The 15,024-nt window shown below is 35.6% G+C and overlaps 1 pseudogene; it reads right to left on the reverse strand.

Moving 5' to 3' along the window:
- Positions 1–4,470: 4,470 nt before the first annotated feature.
- Positions 4,471–15,024, reverse strand: part of LOC121036506 (zinc finger protein ubi-d4-like) — a 108,460-nt pseudogene continuing 97,906 nt past the window's right edge.

A 15,024-nucleotide genomic window follows, 5' to 3' on the forward strand; every position in this document is an offset into this window, starting at 1 on the left:
TGTATGTATATGTGTGTGTGTGTGTGTGTGTGTGTGTGTGTGTATATATAGGAATAGAACTCAAGGTTTCCATCTTTCAGGCCGGTTCCTTTCCTTCTAGTCTGAGCCACCACACTATATTACCTCATTCAGATATTTTTTTATTTTTATTTTTATTTTCTTATTTTTTCACTCAGATATTTTTAAACCAATCTAGACTTCTTTTACCACCATTCAGTAGGAGATTTTCCATTTTTTCTTCTAGTCGCCTTTACTGGCTGTTTCTGCAGCCTCAAGTTATAGGTGTGTGAACACCATTTTCCTATCAAGGTGGTGAACCAATCATTCAATAATTATTCAATGAAGCAAACAATAATTGTAAGAAAAAAATGAAAATCGCACTCACCTTCACTGAATTCATACAGTGCTTAATCTGTACCCATCTGAGTCACAGGAAAGGTTAGAAAAAATTAAGAAAACTTTGTGCAAACAAAAGTTTGCAAGAACAGGAAATGAAAATTATGGTTTAAGGCTCACTCTGGGAACGGACTAGTTTATCTCTATAAACTTTGAAGCTTTTAAAAGTCCTTATTCTATTTAACTAGTTATTTAAATTCCATTTAACCAACTAAATGACAGGAAGTTGCCTAGGGGCACTGAAGATGAGATGAAGACACTCATCAAGGGCAGCCTAGCTAAAAATATTTATAATGCACTTGGATTTAGACTTGGTCCCTGCCTGTCCCTGGTTATTTGCACTGGATTGCACAAAACCTCTCCACCTCTGTGCTGCACTTGTCCAAATAATTACTCTTTCAAGTGCTTGAGAAGATCATGATTATCTTTTCCCACAGCACTTGAGCAATTGTCTATATGTTTAGTTAACTGCTCCCTCCTTTTCTCAGTAATAAAGTTTGTTAGTCAGGTCCTACATCAGAAATGAGAGAGGAAGGAGGAGGTGTAGGACACGGAGATTTGGAGAGCAGTGAGCTTCATGTACATGCTGATTCTCTGCTCAAGAAAGAGATCTGGGGCATTCAAGCAACTGAAACTTTGGATTGATTCGAGCTGCTGGACACATCCAAGTGAAAGAAAACCCCAGTAATTCAAAGAGTGCTGTGATATTTCTTACTGTCAAAAATTAATGTACACACACACACATTTGAATAGTGTATGACTATAAACTGCTTGCACTATCACAGTATCTCAGTCTTTGAAAAGTACATTAACAAAATATTAACTTTATAGCAGAAGCACTTGCTTCCACTTAACCTGTTTCTGCAATTTCCAGAGTTTCTTTTGATGATGTCACCTTCTGTTCTTTGTTTTACTTTTACTTCACTGCCAAGGATGAAAATTCAAAAAGCCTAGCTTTGAGTTATGCAAATGGAAAATGAAACAAAAAATATTAGCCAAAATAAAATAAAATTGGAATCTGTTAATCATATTAAGAAAGAACTCTGCTTTCTTTTCTTTCCTCTTATCCCCCACCCCGAACTTTGCACAACACTGAGTCTTGGACTGGGCACAGATTAAGCACTGAAAGAATACATCGCAAAAAGAACAACAATCAAATAATGCTCAGATATTATAGAGATTCCCTTTCCTTACTCTTATTTTTTATTTTTACTCTGAAAATTGAAGCTGTGCCATTTTCTAAAATGTTGAATTGATACAACTGAACATGATGCCACAGTAGAAAACTACGAACTTTCCCCTTGTTGTGATCTATGTCAGACTGACTATACTACTTAGGATAGAATTGTTCCATATAAACCACTGATGGAAAATATGTCTCAAACAAAAATATCAATAATTAATCTGGAAATGGCTATCCCTGTTGAAGAATGGAATCATGTACTAATGGTTTCTAGTGAGCTCTTTTAGGATGCATTGAAGAAGAAATAAGGTACAGTGAAAACACAAAGATCTCCAATTGTTGGTGGGGTCCTGACTGACTTTCTACAGTACAGTTCTGAAAGCCCAGAGATGTCCACAGTGTCATCAGACAGCAACAGCCAATCAAGTGAATGTGTATTATCTGAGAAGTGCTCTGCTATTGAACATAATACCAAGACCTGTCACTATTTCTAGTTCTAGTCTTTTTTTTTTAAATATTTTTAACATTTATTTATTTTTGAGACAGAGAGAGACAGAGCATGAACAGGGGAGGGGCAGAGAGAGAGGGAGACAAAGAATCTGAAACGGGCTCCAGGCTCTGAGCTGTCAGCACAGAGCCCGACGTGGGGCTCGAACTCACGGACCGTGAGATCATGACCTGAGCCGAAGTCGGCTGCTTAACCAACTGAGCCACCCAGGCGCCCCTCTAGTCTTTTTTTTTTCAAAATATATATACACCAATGAAGATATACCAATTAATATATTCTTGTATATATACCAATGAAGAACATGTGAGTGGACATTTTACAATTCAGGCAGAATAGCTGTTCTATCATCTTAAGTGATACTCAATGTCTTAGGGTTTCTTCTAAATGCCATTGGTATTATACTTCTCTGTGCCTTAGGAGTCAAAGATGAGACAAAAAGCCACCAAAACATTTATGGTAAACTAGTTTATGTCAGAAGATCCCTTAGAGACAACTGAATCTGTGACATGGGAAAGCTGATAATATGTAATCTCAGTATCTTTGTGATATATATATTTGGCATATATATATTTAACTTGATCTCCTACTGCCCCATACCCAAGCCTTCATTTTCAGAGAGTAAAGGAGTAATAAAAACATATAGCAATATTTCAATATTCCCTGATACTTAATTCAGTATTTTTATAAAAAATATTTCCACACACATTTTAAAATGGCATCAACTTCAACAAGTCAATACATTTTATTGTATTCACCTTACAGGGAAGTAAACTAAGATTCAGACAAATTAGAGAATTTAACCAAGATAACCTAGTGGCCTAAACTCACTCCTCACTTCATGTTGCAAATATCTTCAATATTTGTTTGTTTGCCTCCCTAGGGAAACAATAATATATACCATCCAAAATGAGAGACATAAAGATATATGAATTCCTTTCCTTTTTGGCATTCTTAAGAGTAACTTTTTAAAGCAATTTGAACTGTTACAGAGTCACCAAGAAGGCACAGCATTAATGAGGACAGCACTGACATAGAACATTTTGACAAAACATAATGAACTGCTCACTTTTTATAAGGAGAACAGAAAGCTGTGATAGTACCTCCAACTCAATGTCAAGCCCAGGCTTGTTGGGATTTTAACTGGATGAGCAAAAGTAATATAATGTGCAGAAATGTTAAACATCCATCAAGTTCCTGTTGGACGCAAACATTTCAGAACAGCAAAAAAGTGTTTTAAGAAGCAGATAATCCTTGTAGACCATGGTGAGGTTTGCAAAGTATTAAAAAAGAGAATAAAATAGAACTGATTCCCCACTCCACCTCCTCCCTATATGAGCTCCTTATTGACGGCATAGATTTAATTCAAACAAGTCAAATACTCCCTTACAGACTTTGGTGGAGAACTATTTTGTTCAAGCACCTTAAAATGAAAGCACAGGAGAGGTGATCTGATAACATGTTTGAAAGGCTGAGGACCATGCTTACAACAAAACCAGGCTGGGAATTATCTTATTATCCCCAAATGGCTTTAGGGGAAAAAAATGTCACTATCCCCCAAGAAATATTTTATAATTCAAATATGACTCCAGCAACAAGATAAGATTTTCAAGAATTTGAAAACACTTCTCACTAGCTATTGGGAAAATGAACAGCATTCAAGTGATTTCTGGGTCTTTATGAATAGCATAATATTCACACCTATGAATGGTGAGGCCTATATGTTGGTTAAATTTAATTACATAAGTTTGCATAGACACAAAAATAGTACTAACAGATTTCCAAGAATACTATATAGCAAATAACGATCCACAGTATAGTGGGGAGAGTGGTAGGAACTTCTACATCTTTCTCAGCAGTTACCATGATTTTTTCCGTGTAAAAGTATTTATTTGTACAAATGTTTAGAATACAGAAAGAAAGTAAGGAAAGAAAAAAGACACCTCAACTCCAAAGTGACAGTGAATTAGGGCCTGCCCACAGCCAAGGGGAAGGCCACTCCAGAGTGTCCTGGCATGGAGTGCCCCACCCCCACACCCATGCCAACTACTCCACCTCAGTGTCCCCAGGCAAAAAACTGAGGGATCAGGGTGTGAAGATCTTCCCAGCTGCTAGTGAGCATGCAAGGGAAGAAAGGGATGTCTATGTGGCCTCCCTGTGACCCAGAAGCCAAGATACACAGAGCAGGAGGCAGAGGCTCCCAATTCAGTTAGGGGCAGGAGCTGCATGTCTAGGAAGAACAAAAGGGGATTTTGGAGGTAGACTTTTTCATGGAGTTAAAAAACAGGCACATTATCCAACATCTCCCGGTGGCCAGAGGGGGGCAGAGTTGCCACCTGAGCTTACTGCTGCCAAAAGCAGACTAGCACAACTACCCGAGGTTCTCTGCACTTGCGAAAGAAGAGGGAAAGGTGGGCATGAAAAACAAGAGAGGAAGAGAACGACAGCCCTAGAGGTATGGAGGCAGTGGGGGTGGGGAGCATATCAAGAGGAGTTCTGGTTCCAGTAGATGGAAACTCTCTCCTTCCACAGGTCCAGAAACAAGCTGCGGCTCCAACTTCCTTCAGGAGGCTCAGACACGGATGGGGTGAGGTAGTACATATGGTAGCCACCATCACAGTTGTCACAATGATCTCCAAGGTGCTGCACAGTGTCTCCAAGGTGCTGCAGATGTTGCAGCACTTGTGCTAGATGCACTGCCAGCAGCAGGTCTCCACAGCTGCCATCGTCACCAGGGTGAAGTTCAGGAAAGACAGGTGCTCTGAGTGGCCACAATCAGAACAAGACACCAGCTCCTTGGACTGCCCTGTCTTCTTGTTGATCTTTGAGGCAGAAGTCACCATAGACAGATTGGGCAGGGCCAATCTGTCCAGACCCTTCTTAGATTTCTGCTCCTCTGATCTCAGAAAGCTGGGGTGGGTGGCTGTGAGTCTTCCTTATCCTCACCCTGCTCCTTAGCCAAGTGGGAGTGGTGACTGAGGCCTGGTCAGTTCTTGTAACATTGTCCACAAATGTCACAGGCACAGGGCTTGTCCTGATCCCCGGATGGAAGTGTCCAGATTTGTATAGGCACTGTCCACACCTCTACCCTTGGATTTCCCCCTTACCCAGACACCTGGGAATGTCTTCTTAACAGTCCTCATCATCAGGGTCATCCAGGAAGTCATCTGGTCCTAGAATCCATGTTCCTGCTCAACTGTCAGTCACAGGAAACTTACCCAGGCTGTCATCATCCTCTCCGGATCTAGAGCACCTCACTTCTCCAGGGGGTCAGTGCGCAATAGAGCCTCTAAACTGCTGCCATCTTGAGAGATCAACCCCTTTTTCTTCAGGGTCTAGTCTGTGTCTGGTTTAATAGATGGTTAAAAAAAAAAGTCCGGATCCTCACAAGGGTGGAACCACTTCTTTTCTGGTGGCACAGTACATATGGTAGCCATACGTAGGACAGGGTAGGAGTACAGGTACCCAGAGGCCAATCCTGGACCCTGGTGTCTCTTTCCCATCCAGAGATAACAGTTGCTCTGGAATACTCTAGGCTGTGAGTCCAAGAAAGGAAGGCACACACTGGGCTCAGCACAGAGGTGGATATTATATCCATGGCATTGCTCATGGCATCTTTGTAATTCTGGTCATCAAGAAGCTTCACCGCATTTGCTACCACAGCTGCTATCTTCCCTGCTCCTTTCTTTCAGGGCTTACCATGATTTTTAATTACTTATTTATTGTCTAGCTTTTCTAAAAAAAGACGCGGAACTGTGTCATTGTTGGTTCACTGCCATAATTTCAGTCCTTAACATCAAGTCAGACGCAAGATGGTTATATAATGCCTGACAGATAGGTGACTACTAAGCTAAAGTAAGGAAGAGTAAAGCAAAAACAAACAAAAAACAACAAACATCCACACACAAAACAGAAAAAAATAAAACAAACAACAAAATAAATTTTAATAGGAGTAACTGTCAGTTTGCAGATCCAGTGTTTGCCTTCATCACATAATTATTCATGAATTTTATTGCCAGAAATTATAGTAACCCATGACATTCCAGAAAAACTGGCTGCCTATGAGAGGAGAGAGATATGACACACAGCATGTTTTGTTTGAATTAAAAAAATAATAATAAAATCTTGACATTTCACTTTTCATCTATAAAGCTCTGGATTTCTGGATTCTTTGGGGGAAAAAAAAACAAACAGTATATCAAGCAATGCTAGTCCTAAATTATAACATGGCAATGACTGCTTGAACATGAGTTTTGGACTTCCGGTTTTCATATAATGTCTCTATAACACTATTTTACCTCCTTCATCTTACTTATTGCCTGACTCTTGGAAACATTTGACTTTATTACCTCCACCAATAAATAAGATTAATGGCACTTCAGAAGCTTGACTATCAGGCTTAATTGGGCAGAAAAAAAGTTTGGTAATAAAAATATAATTAATGAATTGTAAGTATCCTAGAATTATCTTTGAATAAATATAACAAAAGATATTTCTGTTAAAATAACTAAAGAAAGAAATTTGGTAAATATGTTATAGGAAATACAGTGTGTATAATTACTATAAGCTTTGCAAAGAATTTAGTCATATGGATATAAAGAAGTTCAACAAGTCTGTCCTTCTTTTGGTTTATGGATAGATATTTTCACTTAATATTTAATTTGATTTAAATATACTATATATTTTTATTTAAACTAAAATAAACAAACAAATAAAAAAAGTAGTTCATCCATTTATTCCACCCACGAACCCTCATCTGTGGCAAACACCAATCTGTTTTCTGTACCTATGACTTTGGGTTTTGTTTGCATATTTTGTTTGTTTGTTTGTTTGTTTTGGGTGTTTTGTTTTGTTTATTTTAGAATCCACATATAACAGAAATCACAGTATTTTTGTTTATGTCTGACTTATTTCATTTAGCAAAATGCCCTTGAACTTAAGTGCTAAGAAGCAATTTAGATTGAAGCAAAGATCACTTCAGTAACACTACTGTATACAATAATTATGTCTTTTGTCTCAATATATAACATATACATAGAAAATGCTATTTTATCCTCTGGCTATGTAAATAGTATGAGAAGCCTGAAAATATAAAGAAGTTGTATAAAGAAGTAAAAGTATCAAAAGCTTTCTAATTCTTGCTTATATATAATAATATATATTCATATATACATATATTTATATATATAATAATATATATTCATCTGAGTATGATTCATCTTCAGTATATATTCATCTGAGTATGATTCCAGTGGTTCAAAAATTAACATAACACTGATCTTCTTGAAAATCATGCTGCTTTACCCCTTAATGAAACTTAAACCATTTTAACAACTCTCTTGATATGAGATATATGTAAAGAAGTGTTGTGAAGTGTTGAAAAATTTTGAAAATATAAAATGCAGAAGAGATTAATTATGTCCACACACCCATTATTCCTCTCTTCCTCTCCAATGCCTCTCCATTACACCCATCGTTAGAAGTTCAGTATAGGAGAAAACAGCTAAGTGAGGGTGGATGAGACATCCTAAAGAGGCCTGGAACCCACCTTTTTATAAACATCTAAATATTACTGAATTGCTTCAAAAATACTCAAAGGGGCATCACTGTTCAAGTTCCTTTCCTTTTTTGACACCTTTACAGCTTGTATAGGAAATTTTAAAGCTCCAGGAAACTGTAATGGCACAAATATATCATTTTCATTAATCATGTTAGAAGTAACACACCTTATGACATTTTTCAATGAGTAGGAGCAATCTGATAATACTCCTCTTGTGTCTGTGTAAGACACTCTGTCGATTTGCCAAATTGAGTTTGACATTTGCTTTATTTGTCTGAGTTATATATTCATGATAACCCCTTAGCATGTTTGAATCAAAGTATTATCTTTAAGGAAAATTTTATAATGATAACCATACACATTTTGAATAAGAAGGCTAGAAAAGAAAAGAAAATTACTTGTGACGAACCTGATTAGAAACATAATGCAAAATGAATTTAGAAATGACAGACCCCCCCCAAAAAAAAACCTTTTATATAAATCCAGGCTTCTGTATCAAGCATATTAGGAGATTTAAAATGAGACTGGGGGTGCCTGGGTGGCTCAGTCAGTGAAGCATCTGACTCTTGATTTCATCTCAGATCATGATCTCATGGTTCCTGGGATGGAGCCCCGTGTCAGGCTCTACGCTCACAGTGTGGATTCTCTCTCTTCCTCTCTCTCTCTCTACCTTTCTCTCTCTCTCTCTCTGTCTCTCAAAATAGATAAATAAATGTAAATAAAATAAAATAAAATAAAATAAAATAGTAAAATAAAATAAAATAAAATGAAATAAAATAGACTGCATTTTATCACTATCATTGCAAACTATGCTGCTTGGCTTGTGGTATATACTTAGGTTGTTGTAAATGTCATTTGATTTATGTTTTACCACTGCTAACATAGAAAAATGGAGAAATTAAAGATAATTTCCACATAGTGATAATGAAATTAAAGAAGAAACAATGCTGGAAAGTTAGAGTATTATTAACTTCAAATTTGCCTTCACACACAGTTGTATGAAGAAAAGCCAACATGCATTTTAGCAGGATAGATATGAATGGGACTAGATAGAGTCTGAGACATACTGTCTGATAATTTATCTTGCCTTGGCCCCACATCTCCCTTCCTATGTTGCTATCAGAGCTCAGGTCATTATTACCTATATCCTGGGATATTTTAATATCTTTCAACTGATCTCACCTCCAGCCACTTCCTGACTTAGTTCATTTCTCACACATTGCTAGACTCAACACCCTGAGACACATTTGTGTTCATGGCTCATCTCAGCTGAAATATTCCAGGGGCTTCACTTTCCTATAACTTAGAATTGAAACACTTAAGCTGAATCAACTGTTTCAAAACAATGATACAAACCTACTTGTTCATCGATATTGCCCAGTATTCCAAAGACTTCACTTTTCAGGAAAATCACACTAATCACTATAGTGCAATCACTCTTCCATTAATTACTGGAATGGCTTTCTCTCCATCAAGATATGTGCAAATCCTACACATCTCTGAGACTATTTAAAGTGCCAACTCACCTCTTAAGTGTTCCTAGAATTCACACCTGTTCTAGAAGCAAACTTTCCCTCCTGTGAATGCAGCTAAAATTCTGCCTGTCATTATTTGATAAAAGTGTTTTATTCCTTAAAATCTGTTTAGTTAACAAATATTTATCAACTAACAAACATGGGAGTGTTTATTTACTTGAACTATTGTTATACGTAAGCAAAAACAAAAACAATACAAAAACATTTATGCAAAGCATCTAACAGTGTACACCCTATTTTAATAGGTACTTAGTCAAGAGCATTTTCCTTCCATCATCTTTCCCTACTTTATGGTCCATGACTGGTCTATCACTATAAATTTCCACAGCAGTTAATCTATTACCTTCTATGTAATGAATGCTCCATAAATACTTGTTGAACTACAAGGTAATTTTTTTTAGCTCTTTCTTCATTTCTTTAAAAACTGTCAACATTACTTGTACTAAATGTTAAATATGGTTCATTTTCTGAAAACGTCCATTTTCATGGACATAAACCTGGTGATGCTATAATGCACAACTAATAATACTTTTGCTTTCTAAGCTTAAAGAGCCACTACAAATATTTATAATTATTTAATTAACTTTGGTAATCAGAATAAATATTTCCAAGGAACAAATTAAGAATATTATCTTCCTTTCAAAAGAGAAAATATCAAAGCTGAAAGTGTCACAAGTACTTGATAATAGAAACTGTCTATTATACTTAACAAGGCAGATCTTTCATGTTTACATTCTATAGCCTTGCATTGTACAAACCAATTAGTCAGGCAAAATGAGGTGTATATGTCATTCTGAAATAAGAAGTAGGTAGGGGTCTGGGACTTCAAAGGGAAAGAAAGTGATTCACAGGAAGATTAAAAAGAGGAAATCTTTGTTAAACAATTGTTAGCTGGGCCTAACAGAAACAATGGAACAAGAATTTTAACAAACAGACTTTGCTAAATTCCTCCCTGTCTACTACACCTACTTCATATTATAATGTAAGTCTCTATGGTGATAGCTCCCTTTCTGGAGCAGATACTCTATCTAAATTATTTTAGCCAGTTGGGGGAAGGTCAAAATTTCTTCATGAATCTTTTGGGCCTTGATAATTTTCAGCTCAAAATAATTTGCATGCCAAAGTGACATATCTTGGGACAATTCATTCTGAACCCCTGCACATATAACTATAAATAAATTACAATCAGTAACTCAGAATATAAAATCATTACCTTTCATGATATATGAAATTGAATGAAAAATTTAATGAATGACCAAGTGTTTTTTCTACACAGAATATATGTAACAAATCAATATTCAAGTATGATAAATAATGTCAACATAGAGCAAAATATACAAGTATAAAGAAATGCACCATTAAAATGTATACATAAACCACTGATATCCTTGTGCAAAGCTAAAACTGTGATGTTTTACAAAACAGCATTCTAATAATTGGGTAAGAATCAAGTATATTTTGAGAGAACAGATAAAAGACACAATGGAAAGAATAGGATTGCTTTCTCCAACATTCAACAGACACATACTTGGGTATATCACATCCTAATCTATTTTCACAGTATTTTACGGAACATACGATGTGTTTGGAAATATTTGGTTGTTTTAAATGATATACAAAATGTATAAACATATCTCATCTTCCAAGGAATTTATAAATTAGCACACACATGAAGCAGATGGTATTATATAATATTTAACTAAACACTGTACTAGGTTATACAGATTATATTGTTAATTAGTTTTGAGAACATTCAGAAAACAATTTTTGGATTAGTTCTGTGCATTTGACTGATTAAATTATTTTGAAAGCTTACAATGACTATTCCTGTTGTGTTTTCTAGGACATTCCTATCAAACTTTTTGTTTGAATAAAACTGTCTATCCTATATCTACTAAAAATTAATTATAGGATATATTAAAAATGAATAAATTATATATATTTTTATTACCAAATTTTTTACACTCAATTTTTAAAAAAATAAGGACTTTGATTTTGACCTGAAAAGTACCCAGAAGTCCCTCCATCTTGGATGCATCAGAGGACTGAGGTTGTAGGGAAAACTGCTACCTGGAAATCTAGAGTAATAGACACATCCAGAAACACTACAGAGACACTGTAACACAAATAAAGAATGCCTTTGATGGACTCATCACTAGACTCAACAAGGCCAAAGAAAGAATCAGTAAGCTTAAAGTTAGATCAATAAAAACTTGCCAGGGGCGCCTGGGTGGCGCAGTCGGCTAAGCGTCCGACTTCAGCCAGGTCACGATCTCGCGGTCCGTGAGTTCGAGCCTCGCGTCGGGCTCTGGGCTGATGGCTCAGAGCCTGGAGCCTGTTTCCGATTCTGTGTCTCCCTCTCTCTCTGCCCCTCCCCCGTTCATGCTCTGTCTCTCTCTGTCCCAAAAATAAATAAACGTTGAAAAAAAAAAAAAAAAACTTGCCAAACTGAAAAGCAAAAAGAATTAACACTAATTCTTAAACAATCTCATCCAGAATATTAAAGATGAAAAAATCTTCCCAAGTAATTTAATGATGCTAGTAGCTCCCTGATATCAAAACCAGGCAAATAAAATATAAAAGAAAGAAAGAAGAGAGGAGAGGAGAGGAGAGGAGAGGAAAGGAAGGAAGGAAGGAAGGAAGGAAAGAAGGAAGGAAGGAAGGAAGAGAATAAAGAGAGAGAAGGAGGAAGAAAAAAATGCTAGGGCACTATGTCTCATAAACATAGACACAAAAATTCTCAACAAAATGTAAGCAAACCCAACCTAAAATGTATAAAAAATAATGATACAACATGACAAAGTGAAATTTATTATAAGCATGCAAGGCTTGTTCAATATCTGAAAATAAATCAATGCAATCCTACCCTATCAACATCTTGACCCAGATCTCAAAGTTCTGTGTTCAAGCCCTACATTAGGCTCAGTGCTGGGTGTGAAGCCTACTTTATTTTATTTTTTTTTCAACGTTTATTTATTTTTGGGACAGGGAGAGACAGAGCATGAACGGGGGAGGGGCAGACAGAGAGGGAGACAGAGAATTGGAAACAGGCTCCAGGCTCTGAGCCATCAGCCCAGAGCCTGACGCGGGGCTCGAACTCACGAACCGCAAGATCGTGACCTGGCTGAAGTCGGACGCTTAACCCACTGCGCCACCCATGCGCCCCTGAAGCCTACTTTAAAAAAGAAAAAAAAATGCCCAAAAAACTAGGAATTACGGGAATATCCACAACCTAATAAAGAATATCTACAGAAAACCTACGGCTGATATTGTATTTAATGGTGTATGACTGAATGACATCCTCTAAAGATTGAGGACAAAACAAGAATGCCTGCTCTCACCAATCTTATTCCACAAAGTACTAGAATTTCCAGCCACAGAAGTAAAGCTAAAGAAATAGGAGCCATGGTGATAGGACAGGAAAAACAAACAAACAAACAAACAAACAAACAAACAAAACCAAACTTTGTATTTGCAGATGGTGTCATTGTGTACATAAAAAATTAATAATAAAAAAAAGCTCCTAGAAGTAGTAAGTTCAGCTAAATTGCAGCATATAAAAGGGACACAGAAAAACCAATCACATAAATGATAAAATGTTATTTATAATCATGCCAAAGAAAAGAAATACTTAAGTTTATACTTGGTAGAACATGTTTAGAGTCTTTATGTGTGAATTACAAAATGTGAATAAAAGAAATCAACAAGACCTAAGTAAAAGGAGAATAAACCATGTCTGTGTATGGAAAGATTCAACATAGGAAAAGTGACAGTTCTTTCCAGATTGACTATAGGTTTAATCCAATACATACCAGAGTTCCACAAGATTTTTGTATCCATTTATAAGCTTATTTTACAATTTATGTGGAAAGGCACAGGATCTGTAATAATTAAATAATAAATAAATAATATATATAATAAATAAAATAATAAATAAATAAAAATAAAGTAAAAAGAGTCTCTATCTGAAATTAAAGCTTACTTTATAGGTATAGCAATTGAGACACTAAGATATTGGTGAAGGATTAGGTACACAGATCAATGGAAAATAATAACACAAAAAAGACTCACACAAATAGACTCAGCTGAGTTTTCACAAACTAATAAAAGTAATTTAATGGAGGAAGGTTAGCCTTTTCAACAAATTGTATTGGAACAACTGGGTATTCATAGGCAAAAAACAAAAACAACAACAAAAAATAAATAAAACCCTCAACCTAAATCTTGCATCTTATACAAAATGTACTCAAATGAGTAATGAAGATAAATACAAAATGTACAACTATAAATAATAAATGATGATAAATCACTGGCATATGGCAAAAGGTTTTAAATTTGACATCAAATGCACAATCCATAAAATGAAAACCTGATAAATTAGACCTCATGAAAAGTATAAAGTTTTGCTTTACAGAAATCCATGTAAAGTGGAAGAAAATATTTGCAAGTTACAAATCTGACAAAGAACCAGAAGCCAGAATATATAAAGAAGTCTCAAAACTACACAGCTAAAAAATAACCCAATTATAAAATGAGCAAAAGATAAGAACAGACTTTTCACTAAAGAGGTTATACAAATGGCAAGTAAACACATAAAAAGGTGTATGACATCATTAGCCATTTGGGAAATGCAAATTAAAACCACAGAGGATATCAACACACACCCATAAGAATGGCCAAATAAAAAGTAATGACAACACCAAATACTATCTAGGATGTGGAGAAAGTGGATCATTCATACATTGTCAGTAGGAATATAAAATATAAAGCCTGAAAATTTTACATTGTGAAAAACAATTTGGCAGTTTCTGAGAAAATTAAACATGTAATTACAACACGACCCAGCAATCTCACTCTTGGACATTTATCCTAGAAAAAGCTTATGTTCACACAAAAATGTATACATAAATGTTTTTAGTAGTTTTGTTTGTAACTAAAACTATAATCAGCTCAGATGACTTCAATAGCTGAATATTAAATAAACTGTGGCTCACACATACCATAGAATACCACTCAGCAATGAAAAAGAATTGTCTAGTGATACACACAGCTTGGATGAATCTGCAGAGTATTATAGTGAATGAACACATCATTCATCAACACACCAGTTTCATGAAGGAGTTTGATGTTGGGTCTCTCATCTTCAAGTCCAAGTTGAAATATGAATGTCTTTTAATCCATAAAATGATAGCGCATGTAAAAGGCTACAGAACTTAAAATTATGCTTTCCATTATCATTTCACTCACATTGAATATTAAAATTCATATGAATAAAAACTTTAAGTCAACTATTTTAGAAAGTCTTGCTATTCAAAGTATGGTCATTGGATTAACTGCACTGGCATCACCTGAGAGCTTGCTAAAAATGCAGAAACTCAATCAAACTTAATCAAACTTAATCAAAATCTTCATTTTTCAAGATCTTTCTCTGTATGTAAACTTTGAACATCATTGTTCTGGAGTAACGGATAGCTACACAGTGGGTAGTTGTGCAGTATAATTGCAAGATCTTTCCTATACATTGTTATGTCCTGTGTATGTGGGAGTTGAGCTACCATATAAATGTCATATCCTAGCACATCAAAGGATATAATCAACAGAATGAAAAGGCACCCTATAGAATGAGAGAAAATATTTATAATTCATATATTTGATAAAGGGTTAATATCTGGAATAAAGAACACCTACAACTCAACAACTAAAAAATCAAATAACCTGATTAAAAAACGGTCAAAGGACTTGAACTGACATTTCTCTACAGATGATTTACAAATGACTGATATGCACATGAAAAGATAATCATAATCATTAATCATTAGGGAAATCAAAACCACAATGAAATATC

Source organism: Herpailurus yagouaroundi, unplaced genomic scaffold, assembly GCF_014898765.1.
Source record: "Herpailurus yagouaroundi ecotype Mexico unplaced genomic scaffold, PumYag 162, whole genome shotgun sequence".
Taxonomy (NCBI): Eukaryota; Metazoa; Chordata; class Mammalia; order Carnivora; family Felidae; genus Herpailurus; species Herpailurus yagouaroundi.